The sequence below is a fragment of the Bos taurus genome, chromosome 11 (assembly GCF_002263795.3).
Source record: "Bos taurus isolate L1 Dominette 01449 registration number 42190680 breed Hereford chromosome 11, ARS-UCD2.0, whole genome shotgun sequence".
Taxonomy (NCBI): domain Eukaryota; kingdom Metazoa; phylum Chordata; class Mammalia; order Artiodactyla; family Bovidae; genus Bos; species Bos taurus.
In genome coordinates, this window is record NC_037338.1 from 38694229 (window position 1) to 38713567 (window position 19339).

Here is a 19339-nt window from a genome sequence, read left to right on the forward strand (position 1 = left end):
CGCAAAAAGTCGGACACACCTGAGCGACTTCACTTTCATTTTTCACTTTCATGCATTGGAGAAGGAAATGGCAACCCACTCCAGTGTTCTTGCCTGGAGAATCCCAGGGACAGGGGAGCCTGGTGGGCTGCCATCTATGGGGTCGCACAGAGTCGAACACGCCTGAAGCGACTTAGCAGCAGCAGCATGTTAATATTGGGGCTTCCCAGGTGAGATGCCTCAGTGGTAAAGAATCTGCATGCAATGCAAGAGATGCAGGAGACATTGGTTCCATCTCGGAGTCTGAAGACCCCTGGAGGAGGAAATGGCAACCCATGTCACTAAGAGTCGGACACGACTGAGCGGCTTCACTTTCACTTTCATGCATTGGTGAAGGAAATGGCAACCCACTCCAGTGTTCTTGCCTGGAGCATCCCAGGGAGGAGGGAGCTTGGTGGGCTGCTGTCTGTGGGGTCGCACAGAGTCAGACATGACTGAAGCGATTTAGCAGCAGCCAGTATTCTTGCCTGGAGAATTGCATGGACAAAGGAGCCTGGCGGGCTATAGTGCATGGAGTCACAAAGAGTCAGACCCGACTTAGTGACTGAACATGCATGCACGTATATTAATATTAATTAAACTTTAGAGCTAGTTATCTTAAGCACCATCAGCATATACTTATTAAGATTCTACTACTTTTGGATACTCAGGTTTGTCACTATACTTGGTTACCACAGAGGTTTTTAGTTGTGAAGTTTTAAGAACGATTTCTCTGAAAATCTCGTTTCCTTACCTCAAGTAAGACTGAGTAAGTATATGTTTTCGTGTGGGTTGGTGTGTTAACTAAAAAATATGTTAATAATTTTTTTAAATCAATTTTATGCTCATGTCTTTATCATTCACCTTTATCTTTAGGTTGGGCTTCTCCAGTGGCTCTGCTGGTAAAGAATCCGCCTGCAATGCGTGAGACCTGGGTTTGATCTCTGGGTTGGGAAGATCCACTGGAGAAGGGAATGGCTACCCACACTAGTATTCTGGCCTGGAAAATTCCATGGACTGTATAGTCCATGGGGTTGCAAAGAGTCAGACATGACTGAGTAACTTTCACTTTCACTTTATCTTTAGGTTAGGGGTCATGGACCTTAGAATTTTATGTTCTCTGTAGAATTTTCTAACCATTCCTCTGGTTGAAAAAAAAAGAAAAAGTGTTAGTTGCTCAGTTGTGTCCAAAATTTTGCAACTTCATGGACTATAGCCTGCGAGGCTCCTCTGTCCAAGGAATTGTCCAGGCAAGAATACTAGAGTGGGTAACCATTCCCTTCTCTAGGGGATCTTCCCAACCCAGGGATCAAACCCTGGTCTCCCACACTGCAGGCAGATTCTTAACCGTCTGAACCACCTTCACCTTTATCTTTAAAGTTAGGGGTCATAGCTTTGGGGGAATTTTATATTCTCTGAGAATTGTCTACCATTCCTCTGGTTAAATACAGGCAAATCTGAAACTTACAGATCAGAGGTGATTACTGATTGGGATATGGGCTCTTGAATGTGTTGTGATCTGTAGGAACCTGAGAAACAGCACATTGCAGTGAACTCTCTGGGGCATAAAAGAGTAAGAGAAGGATGATGCAAAAGTGGGCAATGCTGGCATTAGTCTTAGGATAGTCTTTGAGAACTTGGGACCTCTCTTCTTCAGCAGCTAGAACAGTATTGTTCTCATTATACAGATGAATGAAATCCTAGAGAGCTTCAGAGAGATCCAGTGACCCAGCCTGTGTCACACAGCTCAGAAATGGAAGTGGAGAGCAAACGGATGTGGATATATTGGTACACTGCTCTCATCACCATCTCACTCTGCCACCCATAAAATACCATGGTCCGGAACAGGGAACATGGGCTTCCTTAGCTCTTTCTGTAGACTTTTCAGCTCCTGGAAGGTTGAGTACGTGCAACATTTCAGCAGGACTTATTCTTCTATCTTCTGCCCTCATTTCAAGCCCAGCAAGAGAGACAACACTGGATAACGGTTGAGAACTCAGCCCCTGAAATTAGACAGTCCTGGCTTTTCAGTGTGAGCTCTGCCTTTTACCAGTTTTATGACCTTGGGCAAGTTACTTAATGTCTCTAACCCTCAGTTTCCTTATCTGGAAAGTGGGGGAAATAATAATAACTATTTGATTTTGTTTAGGATTAAGTATATGATAATCCCTGTAAAGCATATAAGCATGGAGCTGGACATAGTGATGCCCAGAAACATTGTCTGCTGTGGTTGTCATCGGCCTTTGTTTTTTTTTTTTTTTACCTTCTACTTCTGCCTTCTCTGCTCTTTTTTAGAGAGTTTCGAAGTTATGGGGGGATCACACTCCTGGGTCTCTTGCACCAATCTCTCTGCCCAATCCAGGCTCTTACTCCCTAGACCCTTTTCTTCCTTTTCAACCAATCAAAATTTATCCTTACTTGCCTTTCACTTAGAAGAAGTAGGATTCTGATCTACAGGTTGGATCTAGCCTAAGAAGTACTTTTTTTTTTTTTAGCTTTTGTCTTATTTTATTCAATATATTTGAAATAATCATTCACAAGTTTAACCTATCCTTAAAAATAGGCACTACTTATTTCAATATAATCCCATTTATGTACAAAGCAAACCCTTTACATAGTCACACTTAATTAAAAAGCATGAAAGGATATATATTATTAAACACTGGTAATCTCTGGGAGGGTAAAATGAAGGGAAATCATAATTCTTTATTCCATTTATTTCTGTATATTTGAAATTTTCACAAACATTATACTCACATAAATTAATTTTTTAAAAGGCCTAATGGGTCTTAGTTAAACCACTTTTCACCAACTGTTTGCATATTAATTAAAGCTTCTGTAGTTTCAGGGAGCTCTAAAAGTTTTTCTATGTCCTAAACTCCTTTTCCGGGAGAAGGCAATGGCACCCCACTCCAATACTCTTGCCTGGAAAATCCCATGGAGGAGCTTGGTAGGCTGCAGTCCATGGGGTCGCTAGTAGTCGGACATGACCGAGCGACTTCACTTTCACGTTTCACTTTAATGCATTGGAGAAGGAAATGGCAACCCACTCCAGTGTTCTTGCCTGGAGAATCCCAGGGTTTAATTTTTTGGAAAAAAAATCATTAGTTACTGCAGTTACTGAGTTTTAACAATTAGGAAATTTCACATATAAGCTAGAAATAGTATGTGTCTTTGGGCCTACCCTTCCTAATGGCAGCGACCAACTGTTCTCTTCAGATAGGTAGGTGCTACCCAAGTTTGCCACAGTCTCTACTCATCCCTGGAGTCTTATACTTAAGGAGCCTGCCTTATTATGTGCATTCCTGCCTGATTCCTATAGTCATTTACTGCCTTACTCAAAGGCAGTAATTGATAGAGTGAATTAATGAAATATACAACTTTCCCATGTTCCCTATGTATTAAAAGTCAGTATACATGAACTGCATTTTTCGTGGTGAATTGAGATGATAAATATTTCAAGCCAATATACTGCCAGTTTAAACTTTATCACTGTATTTTCTTATATCAGTATTTGAGTGATATATAAATCTTTGTCTAACTTCAACTTTTTCTATTTAGATTGTTATGGAGATAATGAAAATGCTAATGCTGATATTTAAGGTTTGAAGTTACTCATTGTAATACTTGTTAGGTTGATTCAGCCACTTATTGATGTTTAGGCTGTAAACTTCAAGATCATATGTCAAATGTAGAAAAGATATCAATTACCAGGTCTAAAAGAAGAGGTGTATCTTTTAATATTTTAGCTTTCTGAGAGTGGAATTATCCTTAGAGCATATAAGTTTATTGTTTCACATTTCCTTTTTCAAACCTGGTAGAAGTTTTCTGGGACATAGTATGCATGTAATACATACTACCTGTATTTGTTTGTTTTTGAGTACTGTTACAGATGCCAGGTCTTACTCAAAGGGAACAAAATTTATTAGTCGGTTTCTTTAGGGTCTGACATAGGCCTTTAGGAGAGATCTGAAGGGAAACACTTAAGCACCTAAGAAATGCCAGGCCCTCTTGAGTTGTCACAGAAGTCCTGGAAGTAGGAGCGGTCCCTGTTTAGTAAGGAAGTACTGGGGGGTCTCAGTCTGCCAGGGTCTATTTCCCAGCTCCTCCACTGACTTGCTCTGGACTTTGGGCAAGCAAAATAACTTTTCTAAGTCTCAGTTTCATATCTATAAACTGCTTTGTTGTATTATACGAGGTAATGTGTGTTAGTGCAGTTGGTGCAATTCCTGGCACAAAATAAGCCCTCAGTAAATGTTAACTGTTGCTGTTATTTAGGGTAAGGCCTTGAAACTGTTCCATTTTGAACAGTTTCCTACTCTATTCTTTCTCCAGGTGGGCTGTGCTTGGCCTCTTAAAGGCAGAGGAGGATACTTCCTGGGTCAGGTGACCTCCTCCCTGCTGCACACACCATCTGAGGAAATTGCCTGGAACTAGAGATTTTGCCACTCTGGTTCCATCTCTGGTCCCTCCTTTCTCATCCTGACCTTCTGCATAGCTTGACTTCCAGTCTGTTGATGGCTTCCTTGCTTAAAGTGAAATTAATTTCTCCCTCTGGCATCATTCTCCTGGGCTACCTGCCTGCGATTTCGCCATAAAGTTCAAGTAATTTCAGTGTTTCAGGGAGCTTAAGGTGAGAAGCATGGAAAGATAGGGGAACTGATAGTTCTCAGCCCAGCCAGCAGTTTTAATTAGAGCGACTATGTAGTGTGCAGTTAATTAAATGGGAGTTATTTTTAGATGTGTGTGTTCATTTAGTCCTTCTGAGCACTTCTTCCTTCAGATTTGTAAAGAACAGGTTAATTTATGGCCCGGTTAGAAATCATTAACTCTTTATCTTCACCTTGTTCAGCAAAATCACTCATGGGGCTTCTGTGTTGCCAGAAAATCTGAGTGAAGGCAGGATGGACACTGCACTTGGAAAGCAAAGCTGCCTTTTTCCTCTAGCGCATTCTCTCCAGTGATGCCTTCCAAAGACAGAGCTCTAGGCTACGGAGATTTGCTCCAAAAACTCCTGTATTACGTGCTTTGGCACTTCATCATAGAATCCAGCTTTCAGAGCGATTGAGCCATTGTAAGCAGAAGGCTCTATTCTTTGTCCTGGGATGATTCACCCTTCAGTCCACCCTGAAGGGCTGTCTCTAATGTTTTGTTATAGATTGTATCATGTTGAATTTAAAAAATACTCTTACAAAATTGAAGCAAGACTATACAAAGTAAACATAGGTATGTGATTGTGTATGTGTATGTGTGTATGTGTATGTGTGTGTGTGTGTGTGTGTGTGTATATATATGAGCCATATATGTACTTTAAAAATAGACGAATCTTCAAACAAAGATTTATACAACACTCTCAAACTGACAACACTACAGAAATAGAAACAAGATCGGCGGTTGTCAGGTATTAGGGACAGGGTGACTATAAACAACACTTTGTGGTGATGGTCATTTCCAGATCTTGATTGTGGTGCTAGTTATCGAAATTTTTTGTTGTTGTTTAGTTGCTAAGTCATGTCTGACTCTTTGTGACACCATGGACTGTAACCCCACCAGGCTCCTCTGTCCATGGGATTCTCCAGGCAGGAATACTGGAGTGGGTTGCTGTTTCCTTCTCCAGGGGATCTTCCCGACTCAGGGATCGAACCCTTGTCTCCTGAGTCTCCTGCATTGCAGGTTGATTCTTTACCACTGAGCCACCTGGGGAAATAAATTTTTACATGTGACAAAGATTCATAGAACTAAACACACACACACCAAGAAAAAAATGAAAAATAATCCCAGAAAGATGATTATGTATTATAACATGTAGGAAGTCAAATATAAGTAAATACATAAAATAGAAAACAAAATTTGTATTGCTAAGATTTGGGGTAGACTTATTATTAATAGCTGTTGCTGGATTGGCAAATTATTATTGTCATTTAATCAAGTCGTATTTACATGCAATGTCAGTTGAAAACGGTTTATTGAAGTCTTCTGCTTTGATATGGTGTTTAGTGTTTATTAATGAATAATAATGCTTTTGAATTCCCTACAACTATGTTATGATTTTAGTACCTTGCATTTTGCTTCAGGCTTTGTCAATAATTTCATGTGGTTCTTTCTATGATCAAGGCATTAAAAATCTTAAGTTAACAGAGGGTTATTTTTTTGCATTAGAACAGGACAGAGCTTTAATGCATGAGTTTATAAGTGCTCATTATTGTTGTGGACATTAGCTTCTGTGTGGTCAGTCATCAATAACGCAGAATTTATGGGAAATCACTTTTTTCTCTTTTCCCTTTATCACCATCATCCCATTCAATATGACTATTGACTCTAATTTCAGAAGTGTGGGGGTAACATGACCACCTTTCTCTTAGTTTCTGAGTCTTGATTTTCTTGGAAACATTAACTCCTCATAGACTATTAGTCTTGATAGGTTGTAAGGAGCTTATTTTGTAGGATCCCTCCTTTTCTGTATATTGTCTCCCTTTTAATTATCATTTGCACAAAGTTCCCAGTGCCTTCATAGGGCTGAGGTCCTGTTTCTTATAGTGGAAAGTGATCTGATAAGTAACATGACAACATGTTAAGTCATCTAAGGGCATTTTCATCTTAAGTGAGATCTCCAGAAAAAATAAAGGTAATCTATTGTGGTAATTTATTTAAGCAGTTCTTATATCTAAAACACCAGTACTTAAAAATACCTAGGAAAAATCTAAATAATAGCTGACTGGTACTGGAAGGAAATTAACCTAAAAGAATGAATTTCTAAATTGTAGTAGAATTTTAGTCACTATGGCACCTGGGAAGGAAAGAAACTTTCAAGGGATACATGCAAGTTGGTTTTTTTATACTGTTCGCGTTATGACAATTAAGTTATCATTCAGCTCATGTATGAAGGTTTCCTTACCTCTGTATGTTCAACTTATTGAAATTTTTTGAAGTCAAATAGAATTTGGGGAATCTGTGGATCTTGGTATTTCTACCAGATTTTAAGTTCTTTGATAGCAAGGCCATGTCTTTTATAGCTTTGTGTCTTAGAACTATTTAGTAGATGCTGAATTACTTAATATATTTAATAGTAGATATTTAATAAAGATGAGTATGTTTAATGAGTATATTGATATCATCAAAAATTTAGATGCAAATACACTCATGCACAGGTGAGGACAATCACTTATTTTTTAAAAGATATCTATTTTTTTAATCTAGACCCTTTTTTAAGGGGCTTCCCAGCTGGCTCAGTGGTAAAGAATCCACCTGCCAAGCAAGAGACCTAGGTTCAATCTCTGGGTCGAGAAGATCTCCTGGAGAAGGAAATGGTAACCCACTCCAGTACTCTAGCCTGGGAAATCCCATGGACAGAGAGGCCTGGTGGGCTACAGTCCATGGACTCACAAACACCTGGACACAACTAAGCAACTAAACGGCAGCAGCAGTGGAGAAAGCTAATGTTACAGAGGAGATTCACCTGGAAACACTCCTGGGATCTCAAAACATTGGCAGTAACAAATGTTTAGGAGAAAATTAGTAATAAACTGTGGAATCTGCAGTTACTGACACACAGAGTTGGCACTGGCTTCAGATAGAATAGTCAGGTGCTCTGGTGCCCAGGTGAAAGGAGAGTAACCTTGTTTAGTGATATCAGTTGGTAAACATCCATTGGCGCTCTCCCAGGGTGATGTGTATTGACCAGATGGTTAAGTGCAAGCACAAAACCAAAGGCTGAGAAGTTTATTTTTGATAAATTGCTCATTGCCACCTCTTTGATACTAAAATGGGTATCAAATGAATATGAAAATGGGTACCATAGGCACTCAATTTCTGTATTAGATAAAGGAAAAAAATAGCAATCCATTGCTCTTCCATTTAGACCAATCTAAATTGATTATCTTCCTCATCTTCCATTTACTCTGCTACATGTCTCTCTTAAACCATAATTTCAGGAGTAAAAGTATTTATACATTTTTGCTGAGATCAGGGATTTTAATATGCTGAGCAACATATCATTCAAGGAGCTGACCTGCAGTTTTCTGATTGATAATGGAAATGTTAATGTATTGTTAGGCTTCTTATTTTTGGCCTAAAGTGAGCTAATAACTAGAATCATTATGTTGTGCCTGTAAAGTGTGTAAGCAAAAGGGGAGGTGCAGAAGTTGAAGTCTATTTTTCAAGTTAATTATAATATTGGAAAAATGAATTAGCCAGAAGGAAAAATCCAATTTCACACCCTTTTGCTGGTAAAAGGGTGGGGGAGAGGGTGGAATAACCAATTTCTAAACTCTGTAATGCTATTTGGATAAGTTTGTTGCAAAAAGTTTTCCCATTAATCTATGTCTTGTAGTTATTAGTACAACACTTGTTACTGTGGAACCTAAGATTGCACTGAGTGAAACACACCATTGCCCCAGATTTGTTGTCAGTCTCTCTGCTCTGATGCTTTCATGTTGCCATGACAGTTACCCAGTCGCCTTGAGTCACCTTCTAGCTCTGTGCATGCAAGGCTCATACTGAGTCTGAAGGAGAGTGAGAGAAAAGATGAAAAAGAAATGCCAGGAGTGGTGCCTGGCAAGTTTCCAATTGCGTCTCTACTCTCAGGGGCAGGTTTGTGACTTGCATTCTTAAGGGGATGGGTATCCCATCCAGTGGGAGGGATCAGTGTTTGAAGGAAACAGAAATCTGAGGCATTACAGTGGCTTGTTGCCTCCTAAGGGCCACGGTACACAGATCAGCAGTATATCAGTGGCATTAAAATGTCAAGGAGATGCAGTTAGGAAAAAAACGAAGACAATTGATTAGAGGGGATATAATGAAAAAAAAAAAAAGATTAAGACACATGGCTTTGTGGGGAAGAAAGTGGGTCCTTTTGCCTTTTTTCTCAAACTTTCCAAAGCACTTGATTTCATCAAGTGGACTCTGGATACCCATCTGCTCGTGGATGGTGTCTAAGTCCTACAGGTACCCCAAGTTTGCCTCGATGTGGACAGAGGGAGAGGCCTAATCCCCAAAGCATTGGTCCTTACATATTATTCTCTGGTTCTAGTTCTCCAGCTCCATGAGACGGGGCTGAAAAACCAGTCAAATACTAGTTGCACAGTTATGCGCTATGTAGAATGGCATATATAGAGTTAATTGTGATGAGCAACTCCGAAAGACTTGAAAATCTTGGGAGCATTTTTATGCTGGCTGGTTTTACTGTGTTTAGAGGAGAGGGCTAAGGTTTCTCTTTTTCACCAGAACAATTTAAACTTAACTCTTTGTAAATGTCAGCATTCTAAATAACCATCCCTCTTCTCTGTTACTATGGTTGGGGGTGGAGAGGTGGGAAATTGTGAAAGAAACACACTAGCTGCTCTTTCCTTGGTCCCACCCTCTCTCCCTGTAAGTACAAAGAGTCTCAGTGAAAACTAAGTGCCCTGGAAGACCGAGGACATTTTCCTAATCTGGCTCCTTTGGTTACGTCATCTCTGGTTCTCTGTTTCTGGGGTAAAACTGCAGCTGTGCAGTGTAGACCTTGAGCACCTGAAGGTCCAGTTAACAGAGTCTTGGGCTGACATGTTCACATCCGGAAACCTCTTGGATACAGCCTACATGGAAGTTTTTTGAAAGCTCTCACCTCTGAGGCTGAGCTCTGTTAGTCAGGAAATAACAAAAAAAAGCAGTCAGTAAAATTTGGAAATGACATTAGAATCTAATGATCGTTCTTCTTTGCCATATATTTTTGCAGAGTGAATATTCTACAGAATGAGAGAGTGGTCAAGCAGATATTTATCAAGTGCCAGATGCTGTTGCCCACATTGCCAGGAAGTAAAAAGCAGTCTGAGTGTGATGAAGATAAGAAAGTATACGCCCAGCTGCAATAAAAAAGCAGAATTTGAGTATGTCATAGAGCACAGAAGAAGGGATGATCAAAGAAGAATAGATTACACCTGACTGGAAGGGCTAGAGAAGCTTCCTGCAGAAGTGACATATGAGGAAGGCCTGCAAACAAGGAAAGTATTTGAAGACAAGATGGTGGGAAGCATGTTCCAGCGGGAGGGTGGAGGTGAGCAGAAGCTTGTCACTGGGAAAGCACCAGGTGTGTTAAGGGAACAAGCAGCTGCTTCTTGGACTGGGAAGTTAGATGTGATATTTGAGAGCGCAGTGTCCTCTGTGGAGGGCAGAGCTACCTTGTAAATGTGGAGGAAGGAGGAGCAGAGCTAGCAGAGGCGTCAAGCTCAGACAGCTCTTTAGAAGGCCTGGCGTGGAATTCAATGTCAGAACAGCTTCCTCTGCAGCAACACTACATGCGTCTCAACTTTGCAGGGTTGTGTGAGTTCACCCCCTTGATTGCAGGCCCAGACATCTTGGTATCTGTGTGAGAGACCCAACACTGAAGGGCCACGGAGGAGAGTTTCAGAGAGACAGGCTCTTTTCTCCGTACTACTCAGAATCCAGTGGGTCTCTCTGAATCCAAGATGAAGTCCTAGAGGAAATATGTGATGCAGGTTGAATGGAGGCCCCTGGTCGTGCTAAGGCAGTATGACTCCTCCCCTGGTTTTCTTGGGTACCATAATCACGTCCTGACCTCTCTGGACTTCCTTTTCCTGGCCTCATGGATGGTGCTATTGCCTTCTCTATGTCAAGATCCAGTTCGGATCTAAGAGGATCATACATATTTTCATATGTATGATGCACTTTGAAAATTTTTATTTCTAGCGTAGTGTGAACTGGTAGTTTTGATTAATAAATTAACATTTTTTTTCATGAGCTATTTGCTCCATGGCTTAAAATACAGAATCTGAGCTTTTAGGAGTCATTTTAAACTCATAGATCAATTGAATGCAAATATTAGAAGGGACTTTAGTACCATCTAGTTCTCCTCATCTGCTGAAAGGCAGCCCATCACAGAGATTCAGAGTGCAGATCCTGGAAATACACTGAACATGTCCAAATCTCATCTCTGCTTCTCGGTTACCTGATTTTGAGCAAGATTGTTTTAACCACCCCATGCCTCAGTTTCCTCATCTGTAAAGTGGTGATAAAAAAACGTTCCCTATCTCACAGAGTTGTTGTGAGGAGTTGGTGCATGTGTGAAGTGCCCTGAGGATCTGCACACAGTCGATGCTGTGTGCACTGGTACAGTTAGTTCAATGGGCTCGCTTTTGCAGATAAGGATACTGAGGTCTGGAGAGGTGAAGTGACTTGCTCCAGGCATTCATTTGCTCCACAGCTGAGCCAGGACTAGAACATGTTTACTGTCCTATGTTTATTCAGTCAGCAGGGTTTGCTTCTGATGAACATTTTAAAATGAAGAAAAATCTTCAAAATCTCTCAGGTAGCAGGTGGGAGAAAGTCAGGTATCTTCAGGGCAAAGGAAGAGCCTCTCAGAAAGAACTGTGGAAAATGTGTCCTTACATGTAGATTAAACTGGGTAAATTCTCTGAGAGCTATTCATACCAAATCTACCCCCATGGCTGCCTTTTCTCATTCTCCTGAGGCATTTACATCACACTTGCTGGACTGGGTCTTTTGGCACATTGGATGAAAATCATGCAAGGTTCTCCCTTGGCTATAGAAAGAAATAAATTGTAACCTTTTGCCTTGAGAGTAGAGTTTACATTTCTCCATACTTGTATTCCAGCACAGCATCTAGGGTACTCAGTAGCCATCCACTAAATTGACATGGAACAAAATATTGTTTAGCTTTTGACAGTGGAGATAAGTTCTGCTTATGCAGCCTCATTGTTGTCTACTAGAGAGATTCGTTTTCTGTTGTTTCTACCCAGTTCAGGGACTCACACAGGAAGCAATGAGAGGCTCCTTCCTGGTACTTGGGAGGGAGCCTCCAGACCTCTCAGGACCTCAGTTTATGCACCCATGAATCCATGAAAGGGGAATCATAACCTGGAAAACGTCTTGCAGATGAATGAGCATCGATCTGCAACATGCTTAACCAGCTGAGAGGAGAGATGTTAGGAGGCTGGGGGATGCTAGGAAATAATAGAAGGGCAGGGAAGCAGCCCCTGGCAGCCTGCACATGGGAGCCTGGTTGGACAAGGAGGTCAGCCTCAGAGAGGGTGTGATAACAGTGCACACCTAGAAAGGGGTCCAATGGTGCCTTCCATCTTCTTCTGTTCCTTGGAGGCTCAGGAAAGACAGGTGGCCCAGGGCTCCAGGACCTGGGAGAGGTGGATCTCTGTCCTGCTTGTCTGTGCCAAGGAACACTATGGTGGCACTCTAGTTTGTAGGTGAGGCCAGCTCCTAGACAATCAGCATCCCACTCACATTTGTGGGCCACTTAGCATTCCGTTCCAGGCACTTGTGTTCCAGGTACTGTGTCTAAGTTCTTTATATGCATTATATTATTCAAATATTTTCAAAACTCTATATGTTTGTATTATTATATTATTCCCACTTTGCAGAAAAGTAAATTGAAGCTTGCTGTGCTTAGTCAGTCATGTCTGACTCTTTGAGACCCCATAGACTGTAGCCCGCCAGGCTCCTCTGTCCGTGGGGATTCCCTGGGCAAGAATACTGGAGTGGGTTGCCATGCCCTCTTCCAGGGATCTTATTGAAGGTGGATTATTTACTGTCTGAGCCACCGGGGAACCCAAATTGAGGCTTAGAAAGGTTAAATTATTTGTCTGAGGTCACAGCTTATAAAAGGCATAGTTGGGGCCTGAACCAACCTGTCTCTCTGGCACTTGGGCCCATGCACTTCACCACTAGACTAAGTAGTCACCCAATGGTGCAAGCTTCCTGGGAAAGGGATTATGTCTACTTGTATGTCTTGGCAATCTCTTAGCTTATCTAAGATCAGAGAGGTGAAAGACCACCTAAGTGCTGACAGAGAGCTGAGGATTTGGAATTTGTGGATAGAGCTTTTCTGGTTATAGAGGATGATAGTGAAGGGCAAGATATTTTCCTTCTTAATAGCAGGAAACTGGAGTTGACTTATAATTGAATAAAATAGGAAAAGTGCTATTCTTAAGGGCCCATAGAATCCATACAAACTAGAAGGTTTTGTTAAAATGAAGTGAGAACCAGAGCAGAGAACAGAAAGATGAAAGTGTGTCTAGAAATCATAAGCATTTATGAACAAGTGAGAAACCCTTTGCCTAGTGGAAAGGTGGTGGTACATTTTAGAGGTACAAGGAGTGAAATCCTGAGAAGGGAAATCTACCTTAGTACTCCTCCAGGTGGGGCCATAGCTGAGAGCATCTTTATCACCTGGTGTCCTATTAGAAATGCAGATCTGGGGGCCTACTGAATTAGTTTCTCAAGAAGTGAGATCCAGAAATCTGTGCTTCTTATGCATATTACAATTTGAGTAGTACTGTGTTACAGTCTTTTCCCCAGATCCCATCTCATGTCAGCCCTGGCAGTGCTCCCAGCTTTAGGACAGCACATCACCCTGAGATGCCAGGCAGTCCCTGCTGGGCCTCAGAGCACTCATCACTCATTTGGCACTGAGGGTGATGCTCGGGACCATGGCACTTTCCTATCACTCTCTGTTACTACTCAACAACCGCTAGAGACATTTCTGCAGAAGGTTCTGTAGAAGACATCCTTACCTCCCACATCTGCAGATACGAATAAGAGGAGATGACAAGTCACATCTATTTCTGGCACACGAGGAAGAACTGATTGTGACTGTGGACAATCCTCTATGTTTAACCTTTTAGTAACACTTTCTCTACAAAGTGGGAAAGAGACGCCCACTGTAAGACAGAGAACCCAGTGGCTCTGTATTTCAAGAAAAAATAAAAGAGCTTTTAAAAATATTGCCTAAAGAGGGAGAATGTTCACATCTATTTTGGAATGGGTAAAAGTGAGTGACTTGTGTTACTGGAAGATTTGATCTAACGTGTCCCAGGTTCTTTCAATTTGTCACTGGCCCAGAGAACACTCAAAGGGTTACCTGGTAGCATCTCAGAAGGTGATACTGCTACATATCTCCCTCATCCAAATTCAAAATGCCTGAAATTTCATCATTAGAGATGCCTTGTTTATGGCTAAATATTCCACCCAGGTATCTTTCTTAACAGATCTGGGGAAAATGTGGCCTACTGATGTTAAAACCCCCATGTGAGTTGGGACTCCGGGGATCTGGGGCATCTGGAGATGATCTGGAAGGAATGAGAAAGGAGAGAAATGATGCAGAAAGGGAAAGAGTAACTTTCCTAAAGTTTACCTTGTGTGAAGTCATCACTCTACCTGACACTTCTTTGAGCTAACCAGCTAACCTGCCTAGAGCCAGCTTTAGGAGTTCCCAGTTTAGGCTGCATTAAATGTTCCTGGTTAGGGAGCCCTGACCAGAGAATATAGCTGGTCCTTTTGACTTTGGTCTGTAACTGAGGAAAGGGCAGTTTCTTTACCAGTGAGCGACATGGCTGTAAGCTCAGGCAGTGCTGTCAGTGTGGGCAGTGCTGGATATTCCCCTCCCTTCTTTCATCTGGTTACAGGCATGCAGGTCACATGTCAGGTCCTGATGCATGCTTCCTTAGGTTTTCTATCTCCTTTACTAAATATTATCTCTACTGCTGACCATTCCACACGCAGCACCATGTTCTATGGGTCTTGAGGACTTCAGGAGTCCCTTCTAAAATAAAATATCCTTGGGTGTGGTTACACTTTGTTTTACTTTCTGTTATCCCCTTGCTGCTGCTGCTGCTAAGTCGCTTCAGTCATGTCCGACTCTGTGCGACCCCAGAGACGGCAGCCCACCAGGCTCCCACGTCCCTCGGATTCTCCAGGCAAGAACACTGGAGTGGGTTGCCATTTCCTTCTCCAATGCATGATCATCAATTAATAATAGCAGATTTCAGTTGTGCTCTTTGACAATAAGGAGATTATTTGGGGGAGATTGTGATATAATACCAAAGTGTTTCACCCTCCAGAATGACAGGACTTTGTAGAGACGTAGAAAGGACAATAGAAAATAAAGTGAAAAAAATAGAACTTGCCAAGATAAATACGGCAACTATGATGATAAATTGTCTCATGTAAAACAGTAGTGTTGTAAGAGACTCAAGTATTTGTAAATGATGGTGATTTAAGGCTTTTGGTTTTTAAAAGTTGCTATTTAATAAGATTTGATATTTAGATGCATTTTCTATGGCTTTATTATATAATTATGTGTATGATATGTTATATATTATATATGTATATAATATTTTTAATGTATTTATTTAGTTGTAGCAGGGGATAAAATATGGAGGAATTTCTGAAGGAACTAAATTTTAAGCCAGTGTTTCAAAGAAGCAGGAACTGAAGAGAGAAAGGGGAAAAGCGTAAAAGGATGGCGTAAGCCCAGAGAGGGTAGAGTCACCCACCAGAGGCTACAGGCTCCTTGACTAAGGTGGAGTGGCCAAGGGGAGGAGGCCAAACGGAGGGCTCAGCTGATGAAGCAACCAAGGTGGCACCCGTGGGAGATGGGTCTGGAGGTTCCTAGGGAGCTCCTCAGTCATAGGATGACTCGATATGAAGGGTGTGAGGGAGGGGCTGGAGAGGCAGTTAGGCCAGTGCTGACAGAAGAGACAGAGGACTACAGGGTATGAAGTAGCTGGTTACTCTCAGATCACAGGAGGGTGAATCTGAGAAGCAGAAACAGTATTTCTACTTCCCTCTTAAGGTGGGAATGGGGGTGTCTACTCTCAGATCCCTTTGTGCTCTTTTATCAAGGCTAGTCTTTGGACAAAGGTGGTGAGACCTGGGGGATGGTTGCCTCTGGTTAAGGCTACAGATGGGCCAAGTGACTCTTTCAGGTGATTCTACAATCACCTGACCCTATGAATGGGCTCAGGCTCCCTTCTGTGGTCGGTTGAGATGAACCATTAGCAGAGCCATCTTGTCCAGGGAGCCAAAAGTCCCTTTGCCTGGTGGTGGAACCAGGGCAAATGCATCCAGCAGGCTGGTGGCTGGCTCTGTTTTTGGAGCCCCCAAAATGATAATAATCATTAAAAAAAAAATTCCAGATTGAAACAACAAGCCAAAGTCTCAAAGTGGCTCTTCAAATAAGTGGGCCAACTGTGTTAATTACTCATTTTCAAAAGATCTTCCCCCCTAGCCCTGCAAATTGATTTAGAGACTGTCTTTATTTGAGAATAGAGAAGTAAAGAGAGGAAATTCATTTCAGTCTGACTTACTCTTAGTCAGTTTCGAGAGACAAAGTCACAATTGGTGTTTGAGGGGGGAAAATTGAGCCCCAGATGCTTCATGGAACAAGGAAAGCTTCCATTTACTTCTCAGCCTTAAAGAACACACCTTCAGGAGAATGACTGAAGCCTGGGAAATTATGAATATCAAATTAAGTAAATAAGGAAACCAGTGAAGCTGCTATTTTCTGCCAGAGGTTTTTTGGTTTTGCTTTGTTTTCCTATTTAAGAGATAGGAAACATTTTATGCATTGGGTTTTCCAATTGATTCCAAGAGTGTATTATGCTAATAGATAGTAGCTTTACAAAGTAAAAAGACGTTTGGCTTTCTATTCTGAATTTCAGGCATGGGGTGCATCACCACTGTTCCATCACTCTTACTCACTCTGATGAAAGAAAAGAGGATTGAGCATTAAAAGCTGAAGGTCATCCATACAGTGGTCCCAATAGCAATCTATGTACCTTTAACCCTGCGGAGGAAAAGTAATTACCCTTTGACTTCTGGTGACCTCAACTAACCTTTGTTGAAGGGCCAGAGAAAATAAAGGCTGACCATCAGCCTGCCCTCACTGCCCTGGGCTTAACCTGCTGTGTGAATGAAGAACAGCCCAACAATAGGATGAGAGGATGTTGCCATGGAAATAGCCCTGGACAAAGGAGCAAAAATCAGAAATTTATCACAATTAATTGTTTTATTAAGAACCTCCCATCTTTTGGATTATTCCCTGGAGAGTGGGGAGGATGTGCTCTCATTTAGATCTTACAAGAGGAAAATTCTGCTCGAATGAATGAAGCAGCCCATACAGTAAAACCATAAGTTGTGGGTAGAACTAGACAGTTTTCTGAGAGGATCTGCATGTTCACATAATTTACACAGATGCAAATGCAAACAGTCAGGATGAGGGCCTCAAAACCTCACACTACCAGACAAATCGGTTGAGGTGCAGATTTGGGCATGTCTTTGAATATGTTCAGCAGATGTTGCCTGTACTTCTATGCCTGGACAAGGTCTGGAAGATATAGGAGATCATATTTAATACTCTATCGGTGAACAGAATTGCAATGTCTCATTTTGTCATACTTACTTAAGCTTTGTGTTAAATAGACTCTAAATTCTATGTATTTTTAAGGTGAATTCATTTAGATTAGAAAATAGAAACTTGCCACCCAATTATGTTCAGATTAAACTAGATGAGCCCAAGACACTCTGGCTGATTGAAGGAAAAAGAAGCCAAGTGAGTCAGAGACAGTTCTTTTAAGGAGAGCCTGCGAGTTATCGCTCAGGTATTATCAGTCTTATTTAGAAGCAATAATATTGATTTTTAACATTAAAATATTTTCATTTATTTTTAATTTTTATTTTATGTTAATACAATGATTAAATTAGACTTTTAGAAAGCAAAAATGTGGATTTTTATTAGTTCTTTCATTTATTTTTATTAAGTAGATTGGTGCATTGTTAAGTAGATAAGAATTGGATATTACCTTTTTTATTTTCCTTTTTCTTTGTGGATGCTAGAATAGCAATGTGAAACACTCATTTGTTGTATTTCCTAACTAGTGAGTTATTTATGTTAATCAGTTTTAAAAATAATTTGAGGTACTAAAACAAAGCAGGCGGTTAAGCTCAGATATTGATTTTCTTTTTAATGGGTATTTCATCAGTGAAATTGTAACCACCAATAAAGGAGAGAAAACTGTAGCAGGTGTTTACTGAAGACCCCTTTCACAATGAGAAGATCTGCTTTTTTTTGGTCATGGCATGAGATGGCAACATGAGTTTCATTTATGCATTTTAACTCCAGATGTTTATAGGAAATTAATCTCATATTGGAAAGAAGGCTTATTCGGTTTTCATTAGAACTTGGAAAGTTATGTTTAATACACCTAAACTTTTAAAACAAAAGAGTGCTGTTAACTGTTCATTAACTGACAATGAAATTCAGTTCTTGAGCTTCCTGTTTACTTATCTCCTGCCTGCAGTCAGTTCATCACTCATTCTGTGTGTTCCTCCTATTGTTAGGGCCAGGATTCTCTGTTTGCTGACACTCCAGGTACCCGGGGCCTAAGACCCATCTCAAATAATGTAGTAGACGTGGCTAGACTGGTTAAACAAACTGTGGCCTTTGGCAGACTTTTAATCTTTTTCTTTGCTATAGATAACAGTTTTTCTTAAGTGGCAGCAACACATCTCTAAAAATAAACCTGCAACACAGTCTTGCTTGTGCTTACCTTATACTTCAGCAGCACCTTTCTTGTGATCATGCTTCTTCATTCCCAGCTCCTTTAGTTTTGGGGGTAGCCCATACCTGCTTGTAGGGCGATAAGTACGTTTCTTCTGGCTGTGGTACCTGCAGCATTGAGCTTGGTCTTCAAGGTCCTTACTACATGTGGAAATCTCCAGATTTTCTGTTTATTAACCCGCAGCTGGACGGCTTGAATGAGGCAGTGGAACCAAATGTGAAGATGGTAAGGAGTTTCTGCTGTTTTACCTGTTCGGGCCAATAGAAGAGTGAGCTAGAGAATGATGATACAGATCTAAATGTAAAAATTAAGGCTCATTTGTCCTTATGGGAAAGCAGCAGATATTCGCTCAGTCTGAGTCTCCTCCATTCAGAATGATTATGTGTAGTTTCTGCTGATTTGGGTAATCACTTCTATATATTAAAATTACTGAAAGCTATTTTACTATATAACGTTTACTTGTAGAGTACATTTTTATTGCTCTAATTTTGTTTAAAGGAAAGATATCATATGTATTTAATTTACATGAAGATCTTCCCAGAATAATTTTGCAAAGATCAGGGTAAATCAAATTTCTCAATGACTAGGTAGTTAAATGAAGACATGAGAGTATTTACTGGTTTATAACTAATAGTGCTTCAACTTAACTGCTCTTCAATATCAGCCATAAAAATGATATTCAAGTATGAAGAGTCATTTAAAAGATGAGGACTACAGAGAATAGTCCTTTATATTTTTCTAGTTATTGACTCTTTGCTTCCAATTCTTAATCCTATGTCTGCACACAACTACTAAATAAATGTACAGGCTATGCAGTGTAAATGAGGGGACTAAATTCAATGTTCCAGAAACAATAAGTTAAATATGCAATAAATGAAAGAAAAAATTAGATATCAAATATATATGGAAAAACTCTAAAAATTGCCATTCAATGCACTTTGAATATACACATT

At 40.7% G+C, this 19339-nt stretch overlaps 1 protein-coding gene across 5 annotated transcripts in view; it reads left to right on the forward strand.

Moving 5' to 3' along the window:
• LOC107132925 (uncharacterized) overlaps positions 1-19339 on the forward strand; it is a 471858-nt gene that overhangs the window by 397844 nt on the left and 54675 nt on the right. For 3 of the 5 annotated variants that reach the window (XR_009496427.1, XR_001501312.3, XR_009496430.1), the window contains one exon: positions 9731-10048. The exons of the other annotated variants lie outside the window; for them this stretch is intronic. The gene's annotated coding sequence lies outside the window, so the exon portion shown is untranslated. The remainder of the gene's footprint in view (positions 1-9730; positions 10049-19339) is intronic. 5 annotated transcript variants of the gene reach the window in all.